At 37.3% G+C, this 19282-nt stretch overlaps 1 protein-coding gene, 1 non-coding gene and 1 pseudogene across 6 annotated transcripts in view; 2 read left to right on the plus strand and 1 right to left on the minus strand.

Annotated features, from left to right (window-relative positions):
* LOC105945115 overlaps positions 1-1876 on the plus strand; it is a 90706-nt pseudogene extending 88830 nt beyond the window's left edge.
* The window catches only part of Kcnh7 (potassium voltage-gated channel subfamily H member 7), a 461887-nt gene that overhangs the window by 293700 nt on the left and 148905 nt on the right, over positions 1-19282 (plus strand). The window lies entirely within an intron of this gene.
* On the minus strand, positions 14969-15094 carry LOC123460545. Its single transcript, XR_006637086.1, has one exon. It is a non-coding gene; the product is annotated as a U6atac minor spliceosomal RNA (small nuclear RNA).

Consider the following 19282-nt stretch of genomic DNA (forward strand, 5'->3'; position numbering starts at 1 on the left):
TTTATTTTGACGTCATGATCTTTTTCTCCTACTATGAGGGTCTTGTGAAGGTATTTCTAGGCACTGTGAGGTCATGGATATCGAGGCCAATTTCTGTCTGGACAGTTGCATTATAAGGTGTGGTTCCCTTCCTTTGGCTCTTGTTTCTGCTGCCTCTTATGCAATGGACCCTGAGCCTCGGAGTGTGTGATAGAGATGTTTCAGTCACTTCTTCTCAGCACTATGTTGCCTTTTGGGTCATCCTAATGGTCACCATCATCTGAAAAGAGACACTTTTCTAGCCAAAAGTGAGAGTAGCATTAATATATGAATGTGAACATTAAGTGGAGTACTTTCAGGGCAGTTTGGAGACAATAATATATGCCAGACAAGAGAAGACTTTATTCCCCTAAGGAACATGACCTCCCCTGCCATGGGCTTTTGATTAGGTTTTCAGTACCAGGCATGTATTGCCTCCCATAGAGCAGGCCTCCAGTCCAATTAGTGAACACTTGGTTTCCCCCAGAGCAGACATGCCACTGTTGGGGAGGGGAGTGAAATATCATGGTTTATTGTCTGTAAGTATGGAAATTGTCAATAAAATTTAAAGATAAAAATATAAAAAGGAAAGTAGTTCCTACCAGCCACAACATGGCTGAGTGCCCCAGTCTCCCGAGGTGGCCTTCCCCAGGCATGGTACAGGACCTCGCCTCACTTTGGCAGCAGCACTGCACAGCACACTCTCCCTCATGCTTGGCACCAAAGCAGATGATGCAAACATTCTACAAGGCCTGCAGTTCATTTTCCAGGAGCAGGTTATTGTGGAGTCCATGTACACCTGGCAGGAACATGGCTATTTAGCAGCCTACAGCAACAAAAATGGAAGCTTCGCCAACTTGAGAATTTATCCATGTTAGATTGGTGTTGCTAGATCTCCAGACTTATGACAATGACATACAAAGCAAAGAAGAAACTGACAGTTTTTTGAACAAAATAGAAGAAAAAATGAAAGAACTGAGTTAGGACAGTACTGGGTGGGTGAAGCATTGACCATCCATAGTTCAAGGAGGGGCCATTTTCAGGCACTGGCCCACTGCCGTTGGGCACCTACTTGAGTATGATATCGATGTAGTGGCGTATGATGAAGATTCCCCTTATGGGGACATTAAATTTCTATACTCGAAGCAGTTTGGAAGTATTCTTATTCTCAGCGGGGATGTTAATTTTGCAGAGTGACCTGGCGTATACCTGGGCAATCATGGACAGTGGGAAAGAAGATTACACTGGTAAAGATGTCCTGATTCTGGAAGGTGGAGATGGGGCAAATGATGTGAAATCGTCAAACTGAAACAAAAGATGGTTATTATGGTAGAAATTGAACAAACAGTGATGGATGGATGTAAGAAAGTCATGTAAAGAACATGTGGTGATGTGTTGGACAATCTAAAAAGAGACTGCTATCAGGTCCTCATAGAAGATTGCATTCCAGTACTGAAGAGATATGCCAAAGAGAGAGAGTTTAATTATGTGATTAGGGATTTGACTGCTATCCCATTTTCTACATCTCCAGAAGAAGATTCCACATGGGAGTTTCTCAGACTGATTCTTGTCCTTTCAAAGAAAGTATTGAAACAGGATGGAAAATATCTTACACAGGGGAACTGTTTATTTGGTGGAAGCTCTATCACTTTATGAAGGACAGCTTGGGTGCCAATATCGTCCTGTGGAATTTTCAAGGAGATTGTCTGTTTCTTCATATTTGGAATTGAGTATTTTACAGTCTAGAAGAAAGCTAATCCCTGAAGATGAGCATCCCCCAATCAAGTGTGCTGCGAGCCGCCTTTCTGACTGCCTTCTGCTCTATAGGTCATCAAGACGAGTCAGGCAAATATTGTGAATTCCTTCAACCTTTTCTTTCTTTTTAAATTATTATTTTTAATTTTGACAAGCCAGTGGAAAATGTATATTTTGATGAGCTAGGGTGTTAACCTTTTTGAAAATCAGCCTAAGGACAATCAGACAGCACAGCAAAGACTATGCTATGCACTGACCCCCACCCCAAGATTGTGATTTTCATTTTTATTTCTGTGTGGGTTTTTTAAAATTTAGTTTGGGGGCTGGAGAGATGGCTTAGCGGTTAAGCGCTCGCCTGTGAAGCCTATGGACCCCGGTTAGAGGCTCGGTTCCCCAGGTCCCAGTTAGCCAGATGCACAAGGGGGCGCACGTGTCTGGAGTTCGTTTGCAGAGGCTGGAAGCCCTGGCGCACCCATTCTCTCTCTCTCCCTCTATCTGTCTTTCTCTCTGTGTCTGTCACTCTCAAATAAATAAATAAAAATTTAAAAATAATAATAATAAAAAAAATAAAAATAAAAGCCAGAACCTAATTTAAAAAAAAAATAGTTTTGTTTTCGTTTCACTAGACCATCGAGTTAGACATTTGGAGAAATGAATATCACTGTTTTGTTCTGGAGGGAAGTGCTTAATGGTGTTTCTTCCCCTCCCCAAAATTTGATTTAGCTTTTAAAATTTGGTGCTTTTATGACAGATTAAAAAAAAATAACTTAGCAGTGCTTCAATTAAAATTACAAAAGAGACAAAAAAGGGAGGTGAGGAAAGTAGTGCTGGGAAGGTGACTCAGTGAGTAAAAGTGCTTGCTTGCAAAGTGACAGCAAAGGTTCAATTCCCTAGTACCCAAGTGAAGCCAGGCACAAAATGTGGTGCAAGGTTATGGCATTGATTTGTAGTGGCAACAAGAGTCTCTGGAACACCCATACACTCATGTGCAAATAATTTTTTTTTAAAAAATTGGCATGGGGGGGGCTTGAGGTAGGGTCTCACTCTAACCCAGGCTGACATAGAATTCACTATGTTTGAGGATGGCCTCAAACTCATGGTGATCCTTCTTCCTCTCTTTCCCATGTGCTGGGATGAAAGGCACGCACCACCATGCCTGTCTTTAAAAAACATTTTATTAGGGGCTGAAGAGATGGCTTAGTGGTTAAGGCGTTAGCCTGTGAAGCCTAAGGTTTGATTCCCTTTTACCCACATAAGCCAGATTCACATGGTTGTGCATGCATCTGTAGTTCATTTACAGTGGCTAAGAGACCCTGTTGTGTCTATTCTCTCTCTCTCTCTCTCCCTCTCTCTCTCTCTCTCTCTCTCATAAATAACAAAGTTAAAACCAAAACTTTTTAAAAGAGGAAAGTGGGTTGGAGAAATAGTTTAGCAGTTAAGGCACTTGCTTGCAAAACCTAAGGATGAGGTTTGAGTCCCCAGTACCCACATAATGCCAGATGTACAAAGTGTTGCATGCCTCTGGAGTTCATTTGCAGTGGCTAGAGGCACTGGCATACCTATTCACTCTCTCTCTCTCTAAAATAAATAAATTAATTAAATATTTTAAAATACGTTAAAAATGTGATGATCTAAAAATTTAACCACCTATCTAATTAAACTGATCATGAGTTCCATCTCACTTTGTAACCCTCCTCACCATGTTTTCACTTTCTTTCTACTTGCATCCCTCCAAAGGGCACAAAGTGTACAGAGTAACATATGCCTTCCACTGACTTTCGTTAGAGATCATACTTTTCTCTATTTAAAGGAAAGATGAAGTGACTTGTGATTTGAAGCTAGAAGTCTAAAGAGAAGACTCATGGACATTTCCTAAATATCAAAGAAAAGTACAGCACATATACTGTAAACCATCACAGTTGCTTCAGGCCAGAACCAGGTCTGAATCATAGTCATGCAATTTCTGTTAGTATCTAATATGGAAAATGTATTTACTCATTAAGCTGAATTAAAATATTTGTCCACTGATAGGTTACATGTTTTTATTAGTTTTTTAATTGCTATTTATTTATTTATTTGAGAGTGGCAGAGAGAGAGAGAAAGAAGCAGGTAGAGAAAGAGAGAGAATAGGCATGCCAGGGCCTCTAGCCACTGCAAAGGAACTCCAGGCACATGTGCCCCCTTGTGCATCTGGCTAATATGGGTACCGGGGAATTGAGCTTCAAACCAGGGTCCTTAGGCTTCACAGGCAAGCACTTAACTGCTAAGCCATCTCTCCAGCCACAGTTACATGCTATTAATAAACATAAATAAGTGAAGAGGCATAGTCCCAATGTATTAACAAATTTGTGAGGTAACATATACAAATAATGTAGTATACTCCTCTGAAATGGAGTAGATGTACATAGTCATATAAAAAAGTACAGAATTCTTCAGTGGGCAGATAACTAGAAGTCTTTAAATTCATCCAATACATTGCCCTGGGCTATTTAAATTTCTTCAACAAGAAAAAAGGTCAGATTTTAAATTCTGTTTTCTAGATGAAGACATTTCCTTCTCAGTATTATGATTAGTTAACTATGAGATTATGATACTTAAATGACCCAGTAATCAAGATCTTTATCCATTTATTACCTGATTGCCAACACTGGAAAATTTCTTTGAATATTAAAGGCACTGTGCAAACTTTGACTATTGGGTTAATAAATGAGAAAATGAATTAAAATGTACAATGAGTGCTGTACAAAATAATACAATAGTCATATGATCAAGAAGAGCTATAACTGGAAGCTCTATTCTTTTGTTTGCATAATAATTAGGTTGATCAAGCACTTCTTCAAATCTTTAATTTCGTATATATCATTGTTTATATTTGTTTGTTTGTTTTTTGCGGTTCTATGGCTTGAAGACAAGGCCTCACTCACTAAGCAACCACTTTACTACTAAGCCCCATACAACTTCCTCAAAATACCAAAATTATTAAATATATTGTAAATTATAAATTAAACTATGATTTTGCTTTATCCCAAATGTTAAAATTTCTCTTGGTAGTATTAGGAAATGCTACATTTTCTTACTGTGAGGACCACTGTAGAGGCCTAATAAATAGGACTATATTTCCTATCATACACCAAACTTTACTCTAAAAAACAAATCAAAAAATATCTGAAGTAAATTCTCACCTTTATGACTTGTAAAAATTGTTAGGATGGAGTTCATACTTTATATATTGGGAAGGATTTTGCTGCTTCAGGCTGAATCCCAGAGTGAAATCGCTCCTTACTTAGAGAAACATAGAAAAGTAGCCTATGCTCAGTGCTCAAAATGAATGAGCTGAATCAAACATGCCCAATATGTTGTCCAGATTTTACCAAACAAATAAGTCTCACTTTCTCCCCAGAGCACAGAGATCCAAAGGGTGAGGAAAGGTCAGGTCTGCTGTGCTAGTCTCAAGTCTAGACACAGAAAGACAAAAGAGAAAGAGGAAAAGAAACACCTTGCATGAACTAGATTCAAAAATTGTTGCCAACATGCCTGCTATGTAGTCATTTTATTTTTGTAAATTCAATATTTAATGCATTTTCTATAAGTCTTTCCTGATATTTATTTGGACTGTCATGTGGGGACCTTGTCTAAACTCCTGCATTTCCTAGAGTCTGTTTAAGATAAGTAGCTCTCCAAACATTCTGGGAGACTACCATAATTTTTTCTCCAAATGTTTTGCTTTAGTTAGTTTCCCATACCCTCCTGATGATGTTTATGTTTCCACCACCACCCCATTTGTACTTACAACAGTTGTGCATTAGATTAATGTCAAAACTATGAAAATATCCCCTATAGCCTTTTAATAATCATAACTGAGATTAAAATCCATCCATCATCTTGCAAATATCAACCATATTAATTCTTCCTGAAGTGCCTTGCCCACACTGAAGCTTCTGTCATTCAACCCAACTCAGTCTCCATGTATATATTCCCCATAACCAGGCCAATGGACTTTTGTAAAGTTGTCAGATATGACAAATTCCTGAGAGAATGTTCTCAGTATGAGTTTCTTATCTACAAACACTACACAGCTTTCGAGTGTCAACTTTTAGCTTCCAGATCTGTAGATCAGAGCACAAATATAGCATGGCTATTTCCCTGCTCAAGATTTTAGGAGGCAGAAACCCAGGTGTCACTGAAGAGCTGAAGTTCTCATTTAGACTCAGATAATCTTCCAAACGCACTGTTAATTGCAGAATCCATTTCCTGTGGTTTTTGGACAGAGTGCCCACTGTGCTACTAGTTCTCTGCCAAGTACCGCAAGTAGCTTGTGGTGCTTTGGTTCAGGTGTCCCCCATAAACTTAGGTGTTCTGAATGCTAGGTACCCAGCTGATGGGAGATTTGGGAATTAATGCCTCATGGAGGGAGTGTACTGTTGGGGGAGGGCTTATGGGTGTTATAGTCAGTGTTCCCTTGCCAGTGTTTGGCACACCCTCCTGTTGCTATTGTCTGTTTTGTGTTGGCCAGGGGGTGACGTCCACCCTCTGCTCATGCCATCGTTTTCCCCTGCCATTGTGGAGCTTCCCCTGGAGCCTGTAAACCAAACTAAACCTTTTTCCCAAAAGCTGTTCTTGGTTAGGTGGTTTCTACCAGCAATAAGAACCTGACTGCAACATGACTGTTAAGGGAATCCCTTGTCAATGAGTAGTTTCCACATGGGTGTTTACTTATTCCTAGGCCAGCAAGAGCACATTTGGTTTGCTATCCTGAACAAGCCAGTGAAATCTCAGCTTTGATAAGTTTCATGTGATTATATTAAACAACTTAATCTCCCTTTAGTGTTCTTTCCTTGTTTCCATTGTTTGCTTGTTTTGTAAGCTTTCTGACAGAGTCTCTCTGTGTAGCCCAGACCAGCCTCCAACTTGAGATCATTCTGCCCCAGCCTCCAAAGTGGTAGGGTTTCATGGGTACAGAACTATAACCCAGCTGATATCCTCCTTTTCTTAAATTCACTGCTACCATATAATCCATATGACACGGGGGAGTTGAATATCCATCATATTCACAGTCCTGGAATTATGGAGGAAATGTATACCATGGTAATAAAATATGGGGACCATTGTAGAACTCTCTCTAGCAAACACTGTTCATTTCTAAAGATAAATACTTGATTGTTACTATTATATTTTCCTCTTAATCAGCCCCTTATCTTTGCAAAACAGCATCCAAATTGGAATGTGATTGAAAACCTTCTAAAGTTCATGACAAATATCTGGGTTTTTAAATATTTTATTTATTTGCCAGCAGAGAAAGAGAGAGAGAATAGAGAAAGCAGAATGGAGCATACCAAACTGCTGCAAATGAACTCAAGATGCATGCCTCACTTTGTGCATCTGTATTTACCTAGGTACTGGGGAATTGAATTGAGGTTGTTAGGCTTTGCAGGCAAGTGCCTTAGCCACTGGGACATTCCTCCAGCCCTGTTATTTGATGTATCTGTTTTTAATCTAAGTAAGTTATTGAAATAAATAAGGCACCAAGAATCAGATAGATGTAGGCAAATGTCTGATTTCTACTTCCTAACAGATTAGACATTAGTAGTTTGGCAAGGTGGATGCAGGACTCTTTCAGATAGTTTCCTTTATAAAATGGCAGTAGGAATTCTTTCCCTTTTGGACACCAAGAAGTTTTAACTGATTTGATGAAAATTTTGGTACAATCTTGGGTCCAGAGTGGTTGGCTAACAATTCCGTTCTAGTCTTCTATTTTGGTTTCCTTTCCTTTTTTGGTCTACTTGGATTTTTATTTAAGTACAAACACATCCAATAGATGAAACGGATTGGATTTTCCCTTACAGAAAAATGTCACCTTTCTACCAACTCGTTATTCTCAATGGTCTTCAGTAACCTGACAATTGATTTTCAGGGCCAACAGACTGCTTGGCACAGAAATACTACTCTAATCTGTTGTTTTCTTAAATGCTTATTATAGGAATCACATGAGCCAGCACATTGATTATTAGAATAATAAATTACATACTTAGGGCACCTGCACCAAACTTGGAGCCCTTTAAAAATTGATTATAGGAAGAGATTTATTCATGCTGTTTTTGTTTTTCCAAACACACTTAATGTGCTCTACTTTTTATATATAGTAGTTCTAAAACTCTTCCATATCCAATACAACATTCTTTTTTGCTGACATACTGTTTTTCTACCCTGAGCATGCTTTTTGCAACACAATTTTCTTTTTACCACCTCTGTATTTAAGATTGTTCCAAATTCATATCATTTTAATTAATGGCTCAAATTATTTTGGCTTCATTTATACTTTACACTTGACTTTCAGTTCTTACTAGGTTTCCCGGCTGGCTTTGGCTATTTCTTCACTTTGAAAATACCTTAAGTTTTTGTTTGTTTGTTTTGATACTTTTTGTTTTTGCACTCAGCTGGGGCATGGTGGCACACACCTTTAATCCCAGCACTCAGAAGGCAGCAGTAGGAGAATCATTGTGAGTTCTAGGCCAGCCTGGGCTAATGTGAGACCCTATCTCAAAAAAAAAAAAAAAAAAAAAAAAAAAAAACAAAGCCAGGCGTGGTGAGACACACCTTTAATCCCAGGACTCAGGAGGCAGAGGTAGGAGGATTGCCATGAGTTTGAGGCCACCCTGAGAATACATAGTGAATTCCAGGTCAGCCTGGGCTAGAGGGAGACCCTACCTTAAAAAACCAAAAAAAAAAAAAAAAAAAAAGTGTTTTTTCACTCATGTGCATCACTGCTCAACTATGCGCAATTTAAGGTAAAGCTATTATCTTAAAAATTCATTTTAATGCTTTCACATGAATTGGAGGCTTTCCCTGAGGCAGCAATGGCAGTTTTAAAATAATGTAAATATTGTGTTGTTTGGTGTTTCTTTGCTTTCTTTTCTGTCATTAAGCAGTCCTTTTCTGATTGGTACTTTTAATTCTCTTTCATTTTCACTAAAATGCTGAATTTGATCATGGCAAATTGCTGCCTAGTAATTTGCTATTCTTCTGAGCACTACACAGAACTAAATCTGTTGTATTTAAACATCTTAAATTTCTAATGCAATTGTAAACTTGAAATCCATTTACCATCACTAAATACCCAATACCTTCATTTGTCTGATTCAGGTTTCTGCCAAACTATGTGTGAACAAATGCAGTGGTGTATCTTTAGTTTCTGGCCCAATGTTGAGCTTATTTTGTCCTGATTAGCATGTACAATTGATTTTCATTATCCTAGTATGTTGTTATATAGTTACTTTTAAAATACGGAATGCCTGCCTTTGAACATTTCATTTACTTTCCTTGTCCAGTAATATTTGTTCATTGTGAATCAAGATCCATCGTGTAAGCATTTAAATAAGCAAATGAAGGGACATTAATGAAAATATTATTCATGAAAGTATGAACAGATGTTAAGAGAAGCAAAATAGCAATTTTATGCTCTAAGGTTAGGAACAGTGGAAGAGAGCCATTAGAAGAGATCCAGAGGGAATGATTGTTTCTAGGACCTGTGGTGCAAATCTGTGCTGAGGACAAACATGTACTATGAACTTTTGTGCAAGAGGCATACAGCCATAGCAATACAATAGGGTTGTAATCTAAGGAATGCATATCCCTACATCCTTTTTCTTCCTCCTTTCAATTTCTTGCTGGAATTTCACACTGACTGAAAAGCAACTGGGAGAAAAATCACAGAAATTGTTGTGGCATCTTGTGCCCATTACAAAGAAGAAAAGAGGGATAGAAAGTCAGCCTGCAAGGTCATGCTGATGAAATCTAGAAGAAATACAGTGATATGATACCTACATTCCTTCTTGGAGAGATTGTGGATTAGAAACAGTTTATGACACTAATTAATTTTTTTTTCTAATCCCATTGTCATTTGGCCAAGCATTTTATACTATTTTTGTCTTCTAAAGCTAGTTTGGACATATTCTTTCCTTCTCCATGAAGATACAGACTTCATCTTAGTAGGAATCCTTCTCTAAAATTCACAGTCTCAAATGTGCATAGCTTCTCATATACAGTTCATAGAAGAGTGATTTAAAGAACAACAGTGACACATGTACCCAGAACCCAGGAGGCTGAAGCAGGACCATCTTGAATAAGAAGGCCAGCCTAGGTTATATAACAGAAGCCAGTCTCCAGAAGAAAAAAAAAAAAAGTGAGGGGGAAAGACTATCATTGAATTAAAGTAAGTCTTTTCCTGTCAGGTGAAATTTTGGAGCAGGACCTTCTTAGGTTCTTCTAGTGATGTTATACCATGAGAAGATGGTGGGCTTGTTCTCATTAGCATTGAAACCATAATAATGTCAGTATTCTTTGTCCCTGGCAATTTACAATGCCAGTAAGAGAAAGGAATATAAAAATTTAATCTCTTTTATCTTAAAAACTTTTTTAATCTTTTTTTTTCAAGTATAATACATGATAGGTCAGCCCTAGTAGTAGTACTATAATGTCCATTGTAACCCCACCAGTGTGTTCATTCTAATATTATTTCGCTTCTTTCTTATTTGAGGGGTGACAAAAGTCACCACTGACATTTAAAAAAATCTCTTCCTTTAGATCCCAGCACTTGGGAGGCAGAGGTAGGAGAATCACTATGAGTTCAAGGCCACTCTGAGACTACAGGGTGAATTCTAGGTCAGCCTGAGCTAGATTGAAGCCCTACCTCAAAAAACAAACAAACAAACAAAAAATCTCATTCATTGGTTTACTTTAGTGCTTAAAATTTGCACCATTAAATTACTTCTCTGATGTATCACTTTATTTCCAAAAAGCACTTAGGAAGTGAACTTAGATAACCTCAGATTCATCCTATGTTGATACATTCACTAAAAGTTTCAAAGTCATCAGGCAAAAAGAGCCACTGGTGTTAGGATGAAAGTTATTATTTAGACCTAAATTTCAGCTGATAGAATTAACTGTAACTCTTATATCCATATATTCCAGTTACATATAAAAAGTTAAAATACAGCTGGAGGGATGGCTTAGCAGCTAAGGTACTTGCCTACAAAGCCAAAGGACCCAGGTTCTATTCCCCAGAACCAGATGTATAAGAGGATGCATACATCTGCAGGTTTTTTGTGGGGTTTTTTTTTTTTTTGCAGTGGCTGGAGGCCCTGGCATGCCAAGTCTCTCTCTCTCTCTCTCTCTCTCTCTCTCTCTCTCTCTCTTTCTCTGTCTGTCAACTAAATAAATAAATATAAAATATTTTTAAAACTTCTTTTTAAAAGTTGAAATACACAAAGATTTCCTAACAAAATTCTCCTACCCAGACCTGAGAAGTTATTCTCTTATCTGAAGTTAGTTTCTATATGTTTCAAAGCCAGCAAGTATGTAAGAAAGAGTACTGGATAAATGCATGCACTGAGAACTTTACATAAGGACAAAGACTCAAGAGAAGCTCACAACTACTATCACCAACGGGAGAGGCAACTGTGCATCTTCAGGCTAGTGGGATGGTAAATGTGGAGTAGAGGCAGTCAGAAGTGCACAAGGGCAATGACTATACCACAAGCCCATTTTTCTCTTCTTCCTGATTGAAAATATTTAAAACCTATCTTTGAATCAATGAATTATTAGCTATAGAACTCAAAACTACTTTGTGATATTTCATTTTGATAACTCATACCTTCTAAGTATACAAGGCAATATTATAAGCTTTTCACAGATACTGGTAATTTAATCTCTACAATAATTCCATGAAGTGAGATATATTACTATCTCCATTTTACAGATGAGGAAAAACTCCTTAGAGCATTGAGTCTCCTTATTTGAAAATTAAACACTGAAAAGTATCTCACTTGGGAATTAGCCTCTGGAGATCTGATGCAGCTACATTATGCAGGCTCTAGGGATATGGGGAACACTCACAGCCACTCAGACAGCATATGCAGCTGTGTGAACATATCACATCATTCTCATCCCATACCTTTCTCGACAGTCTCAGTGGACAGCTGGACCACAGCATTCATGCCCCTGTCACTTTGAAGAAGGACTAACCTAGGCAATGAATTCTGATAAGGATTAGACACAAAAACAGCAGTAAATGTGGTCAGCCCCTCCTGTTGCCTTTGGCAAAACATATTCAGGGCAAAATGAATCATTGCAAAGTAACCCTGGCCATCAGGAATCTGCTATAGGCCCATGCCTCAGAGAGCCTTTGGGAGCAGAGAACATCTGTAGTAGCCATATGCCCCAAGGCCTGGTGTCAAAGCCCAGGGTAGGAGCAGGGTGCATCACACTAATGCTGGTCCTGCAGAGAGCACTCCTGGTAGGAACAAAGGCCTTGACATCATTAGTTCACCAAAACATACTTATGTGTCCCTTGCTCCTGTCAAAACTGTGTAGGCATTTGTAAAAGAAAACTAAAATATCCAAGATACAACATATAAACAGGATAGGATTTTTATTTGTTAAAGAAAAAGTAGAAGGCTAAGATACAAAATATACACATACACTTCAATTTCACCTTTTTGTGCCTGTATTACATCTGTCCCTAACATAAAAAAAGGTCTGAGCTATTCAATGATTTGCTTACTATTTTCAAATTTGCCCTTTCAGTATGTTAAGTAAAGTAGAGGACTCAAAGATGTTGAAGTAGAACTCTGAAACAAATATAATGTTCTGGACAGCTTAGATCGCTGGCATCACCTATAAACTGCTACAAACAAGAGTCACACTGCACTGCATAAAGACCTTGGTGTGAGTTCTACCTTGTGGAATATAATCCTAACTGTCCTACAGAGAAGCTATGTAACTCAGGGGAGTTTTCTTGCTTTGTGTTTGTTTTTCCTATGTCTCAAGTTCCTCATTGAAATGATGATATTTATCTTATAAAATTGAGTATGGCTCTTGTGAGGATTTGATGAGATTAAGTATGTAAAAGAGACTTATGACAAGTGGCATGGAGAAGATGATGGATGAAATTGTTATCAAAGTTAGAAATACTTGGCAATGTGACAACTAAATTAGTTGCCTGAAAGAACTGAATGGATAAAAACAAAATGTGGAGCTCTGTATATACATAGTGCCTCTCAGGTAGCAGGTAAAGCCCATTGCTATAGACATGTGAAAACAAGACTGAGAGAAAGACATAGAAGTTTACTTCTCACATACCACTCTTTCTCCAGAAACCACACAGTTGCCCTAGCTCCAATGGGTTTCTTCATTGCTCAGTTACTCAGCTTGAAATGCCTCTCCTCAAAATTCCTAGCATAAACATGTAAGATCTAGTAAATGATGTATCTTTCAAGAAAATTCCAATATCTCTGTGATGATGTAGGTGTCTCTCCACAAACACTCCATCACCTTCCCAAGAGTGGATTATTTCTTTGATCAATAATCCCTGTTGTTAGGCCAATGCTATACCAGTGGGTTCTGACAGGTCCTGACACCCTGTTTTACATATGTTTGTACTTCTTGCAATTTGTGGTGCAGTGCCTTGTGCATAGTGGATACTCAACACATTACAGCTAAATTTTATAAACATAAAATGTATATTTACACATTTCAAGAGATACTCACATTTTTCTGTAACTTTGAGGCCTGCTCCAAAGTTGCATAGTGAGAACAAAAAGAAGAAAAGAAAGAAATGAACGAAAGACAGCGTGGTTCTTTTCAACAACCACACAGGCATAATAAAGCAAGCTTGTCCTTCATATATCCATATATGGGCTCAGTTGGCAATGAGATCCACATAGGGGTTGGCTAGCCCCAGGATCCTCATTGTCTTTTGACCTTGACAATCCTGTGCACATACCATGATGTGCATATTTGCTTATGTTCTCAGTCAGCTCCATGTTAATGCAACTTGGCTGAACAAATGAGAGCAGGATATGTCATTGTATTGTGGGCTTGGTAAAATGAACATATTTTGTGGAAAACATTTTGAATCAAATAACCAAATATTTACTTGAGTATAAACAAAAGGCACAAAGTCTTAAAAAATTATCACAAACATGCTTCAAATTTCCTGATCATAAATGTAGCCTTGGTTTTCCAGGAGACTAAATATATTGCACTAGACAACAGCCTCGGCTTGTTCGAACACTCATATTTTCTTTGCTGTCAATATATAAAACTCCAAAAACAGAACAGATTCATAGGAACAGAGTAAAATCAATACTAGTCTATAATAAGAGATCTTAATTATGAGCCAAGCAAGATGTACGGTGTTTCCTTTGTAATTTCAGTCATCAAATAATTTTTCTTTGGTTTATCACAAATAGAAAACAGCTGAATTTGTAAGCATGAGGAGAAAATAACACCTGAACAAATGTGTCAATGGAAAGGAATCATAGTCAATAAATAATTACAAATTCATATATACTCTCACTCTTAAAACAAGAGGAAATGACTCCTGATGAAGCACAGTGGAAAAAAAATTGCACACTTTACAGTTATCACATGGAATTTCTAGTAAATAATTTTATTAAAATCAGTACTACAATAATTATGTTATGAGCCTGATCTCTGTCATGAGGTAGGAACTGGTTCTAGAATGTGAAAAACTATTTTATTTTATTTAGCAATAATCTTTCAATTTTCTTGTTACTTCTTATGCTTTCAACAGCTTATGAGAAAAATCATTGATGCTAGATGTGTGATCAGGTATGACCATATTTTGTTAATTGTAATTGTGAGGGCTCAGACAAGAATCATCACCAGGGAAAATATTTCAAATAGGTGGCAGTGGCCATTGGCATTTTCTTTCCCCTCCTGACCTAGTCCCTTGTTCCCTATAGATCTCCCTATTTAATAAGCATCTTGGTGACCTGTGATATTTCCTTTCCACACTCTCAGAAGGGTGTCTTTAAAAAAGAGAAAATGACACAATTTCATGTGTTTCACTGACATTGCACAGAGCTAGACTTCATCACAAATTTATCTAAACTAGAATTGGATGGATAGGCACATAGCTCATTGGTAGAGCACTTCCATAAGTGAAAAGAAATGTTGCAGTGAACAAAATGTTTACCTGTAGAATTTATCTGAACCAATGATACTACTACTATTGAAGACGGCTTATCTCCTTTAAAAGAACATGTCCTGTATATTAGTTATAGAAATTCCTCTTAGAACTTGCCTACATTGTAATCTGTGGAAGAATGAACTAGGGCATTCTGAGTTCAAATCCTTGATTCTACTATGTACTTTTTTCATTTTTTAATTTTCCTAAAAGCAGTGGTTGCATGCCACAAAGTAGATGGAAATTCCTTAACCATATGCATGTTGTAAGGCATGAGGGTCTCTTCCATCCTTTTCAAGGGGAGTGCTAACCTTATCTTCATTCATACAACACCTAAGAGAAAATTTTACCATGAGAAGTCATGGCTTATAAAATATATACATGAACAAATGATGGTCATAATTTGACTATGTGGTTATTAATAGTTGCAGGGATAATATGTAAGGGTTCTGTTACAGAGTAGAGCATGTTTATTCTTAGAAAGCCCCAGGATAATAAAACAAGGAAGGTAGTTAACAATGACTGTGAGCTGGTACATAACTGAATGAATTGATATGAAATGTGGTGTCCTATAAGGAGGCAGAGACCAGCCTTCCAGGTAGCAAGGGAAGAGAATCTACTTAGGCCAAGAATGCTGTGGAAATACACAAGACTGAGGTGGGGAGCAAGAATGCACTTCTCAGGACATTGCTTATCAGTAATAAAAAATATCTATCAATATATATCTGATTTGAAAAGTATGGAATACAGGGTGTTGGCATAACAAAGAATTGGAGATAATGCTTTCTCTCCTAATCACAATGCCATAAAATATCAAGAAAGGGTAAGCTGGGCTTGGTGGTGCATGCCTTTAATCCCAGCACTCGGGAGGCAGAGGTAGAAGGATCACCGTGAGTTTGAGGCTACCCTGAGACTACATAGTGAACTCCTCCAGGTCAGCCTGAGCTAGAGTGAGACCCTACCTCGAAAAACCAAAAGAGAGAGAGAGAGAGAGAGAGAGAAAGGAGATAGATAGATAGAGAGAGAGAGAGAGAGAGAGAGAGAGAGAGATACAAAGAAAGATAGATAGACAGAAACATAGATAGACAGACAGATAGATAGATGGATGGATGCATAACTCCCTTCATGTCTGCACTATGGGGTCATAATGATGATATTGTGTATTATCATTAAATTTTCATGTGGTTATGTTAGAATGCATAAAACCCTCAAAGCAGTGGCTAGTATCCAGTAATTGTTAGCTATTGGCACTACCCTTCTTCCTAAAATGCACTTTCAAAATATTGACCAAGGTACTAAAAAAATCCAGAAATATAGATGGTTTAAATACATTTCAGTGCATACAAATTCCATAGAAAATGGACTTTTTCAATAAGAAAGAATAACCTTATAGATAGTTAATATACTACATGCTTTTGGGAAACAGTCTATAAAGACAACATGTGTAAGAAGAGATCTAGTGCCTCATTCAATACCATACCTCTGTTATATCCCCCTCATCTGAAGCCAAGGGGATTAAATTGATGACTCCATATCTGAATTGTTTCAATAGTTGAATATTATCCTCATATTATTAGATCTTTGGAAGATATTTACCAACTGTTTCAAACTGAGAAATGGAGTTTTCCATACTAGTTAACAACAATAGCATTCATTCTGTCTTGCTTCCTGTATGCCATACTTCTTGCTAAGTACATAAATGTATTATCCCATTTCATGTGCCTACAACAATGTACTATCTTTCTTTACTCACTTTACAAATGAATAACCTGGACCTTAGAGATAAATTATATACCTGCCTAAGACCCTCATTAAATAACAAGTTGAATCAGACCCATTCTATGCACCATACAGAGTGAATGACCAAGAAGAGTACAGCATGATCATATTTTTAGTACAGAAAATACTTTGAATAAGACACAAGAATTAATCACTCCTGCTATAAACGTCAGTGACATATGCTGATATTACCACACAGCAGAACATGAACAGTGATAACAAAGTTCATATAAATTAGGTTTATTCTCCATTTTTCCAATGATAAGAATACAATTTCTCCAAGAAATCCTAAAAGCATAATTCTAGTTCCATGTTACAACATTAGGGACATCACTAATCTAAATGTGTTCATCATTGCTATGATTTAATTGTTCGTAATTGTATTATTATGTTGAGCATCTTTCCTAAAGTGTAATGTGTTATTAGATCCACTAACAACTTTGTGGGTGACTTTTTCATGGTGAGAAAAAAATATATTTATATTTTCTATTAGTTGTGGACATAGTATGTAAACAGCACATGTTGGTACCATCCTTCTCCTCTTATCCCTGTGCCTTTTTCAAAGGGACTCATGAGTACCTTTTTAGAAACAAAACTGCTTCTCTCATAGTGCTTTTTATTAACTTGCTCAAGTTCCTCCTATTTGTTTTCAGCATGTTTTTTATAGTTCATAGGTAATTTGTGAAGTATGAAAAATACCCATCAATTCTGCTGATGGCTTCATAATTCCCACAGTAGTCAAGTTTGACCCCATACATCAGACTAAACTGACTATATGTGCTCTCTTCAACTGAATGTTTCATATATTCTTGTTCATATGGCATTGTGTAAGAGTTGTCTTAAAGTCGTTCGAAAGGTAACTCTGTTTCTTCAATCAAGTAAATATCTCCTACATATTTGAACTTCTGTTTACTATTGTGTTGTGTCACAAGAGTAGTTGCAGCAGTCCAGGTTTCAGTGTTCCATAAATGAAAATACGTATTCAGTAGACACTCCTATTTTAGTACAATTTGTCATATCCCAATATACTCTTAGTTGATTAAAACCAAGTTATCAAACACACTAAGTGTCACAAATAATACAATTATAGTTATATATGAATTTCATGTGCCCATCTATTTCTTTCAGTACCAAGATGCAAAAGTCATAGATTCCCTCCTCACTGTATCCAGCCTCTCTGACCATTGACAATTGAGGTCATTACAGTTATCACTATTTCCTCTGCCACTTTCCCCTCTCCTCCTATGTTAGCCCTAACCTTACTCTTTTTCAATCACACTGACAGGCTGCACTGGTTTGCTCTGGCTTTAGGACTCTGCACAGTCTACCCAAGATGCTTAAACAAAATACCACAAACTCAGTAGCTTAAGTAGCAGAAAGTTTTCTCATAGTTCTTGAGGCTAGGAGTCCAAGATAAAGATGCTGGCAGGGTTGGTTTCTAGGGAGTCCTTTCTTGCTAGCTCATAGATAGCCATCCTTTCTGTGTCCTCTTATGGCCTTTTCTCTGTGCCTAGGAACTCATGGCCTATTTTCTTCTCCATATGAGGATATAATACTGAACCCCACCCTTATTACTTAAATTTATTTACATATTTAAAGGTCCTTCATGTCTGTTCTGAAAGGACAGATTTTGGTCCCTAATAGAGCCTTTACGTGTATTGTAAACCATTTTCCAGTCTTGTCATTCTCATTTTCCTCAATTCTGTACCAAAATATGCCTTATAAACTCATCAAGACTTTCTGCTTTATATTAAAAAGCATAAATTTTTCCCATCGTTGGTCCTTACTTCTCCCTTCCTTTATTTGGTTAGGACCTTCTACATATCATGCAACATGTCTGTGTTTATGTGTTTGTCTTCTCTCCTGTGCCTCCACTGGACTATATACACAGGAGGGGTCTGTTTTGGGTCTGTTTTGTTTCTGCTTCAATCTACAGTGCTTAGAGAAGTTCTAGGAGTTGTCCTGAACAATCTGATCTTAAAGGAAAATTAATTTAGCAAGTATAACTGTTGACTCTGAGTTTACTCTTCCTCAGCAGTATAATGTAGGTCTAGCATTTCCTAGATTTTCATAACTCTTTTAGGACATCTGGTTTCTATGCCTAATACTGTAGTAAAAATGCTTCACCTAATAAGCTACCATATGTTAAAGATATACTACAAGGTAGATATTTACTATTAGGGTGTCCCCTCTGCTTGTTCAAATTTTAAAAGATAGATGCTATATCCTGAGTCCACAGAAAAGGAAGCCAGAACACAGCAAAGCTAAATAATTTTGCAAATTGAGGACCCAGGACTCTATTGAGCTACTAGTGTGTATTAGGGCCTATGTCCATACATTGTTCAAATCAGTCTTTTGGGAAATATATAGACTTAATATGAATATATTGTAACATGGATCATTTTCACTACTCTATTCTGAAAACAGTATGAGGAGTTAAGGAAGTTGATTACAAGGATGGAGATGTGGATGTGTTTATTTTTATTATTAGGAACATAATAACATCTGCTAATATGCACATGGCTAAATGATGTCAGATAAACTCTCCAAGAAGAAATTCTAGTTACATTCCAGGCCTTCACTTCATGGTCCTTTCCTTTAGGTCACAACTTGTCCAGCTGTTATTAGAAGACACTAAGGAATGTCGCTAAGAATATGTAGACAGTCCTAGCTAAAATGTTGCTAAAAGAAAGCAATAAAACTAAATATTCTATACAACCAAGTCCAAATATTGTTTCTCAC

Source organism: Jaculus jaculus, chromosome 4 (genome assembly GCF_020740685.1).
Source record: "Jaculus jaculus isolate mJacJac1 chromosome 4, mJacJac1.mat.Y.cur, whole genome shotgun sequence".
Taxonomy (NCBI): Eukaryota; Metazoa; Chordata; class Mammalia; order Rodentia; family Dipodidae; genus Jaculus; species Jaculus jaculus.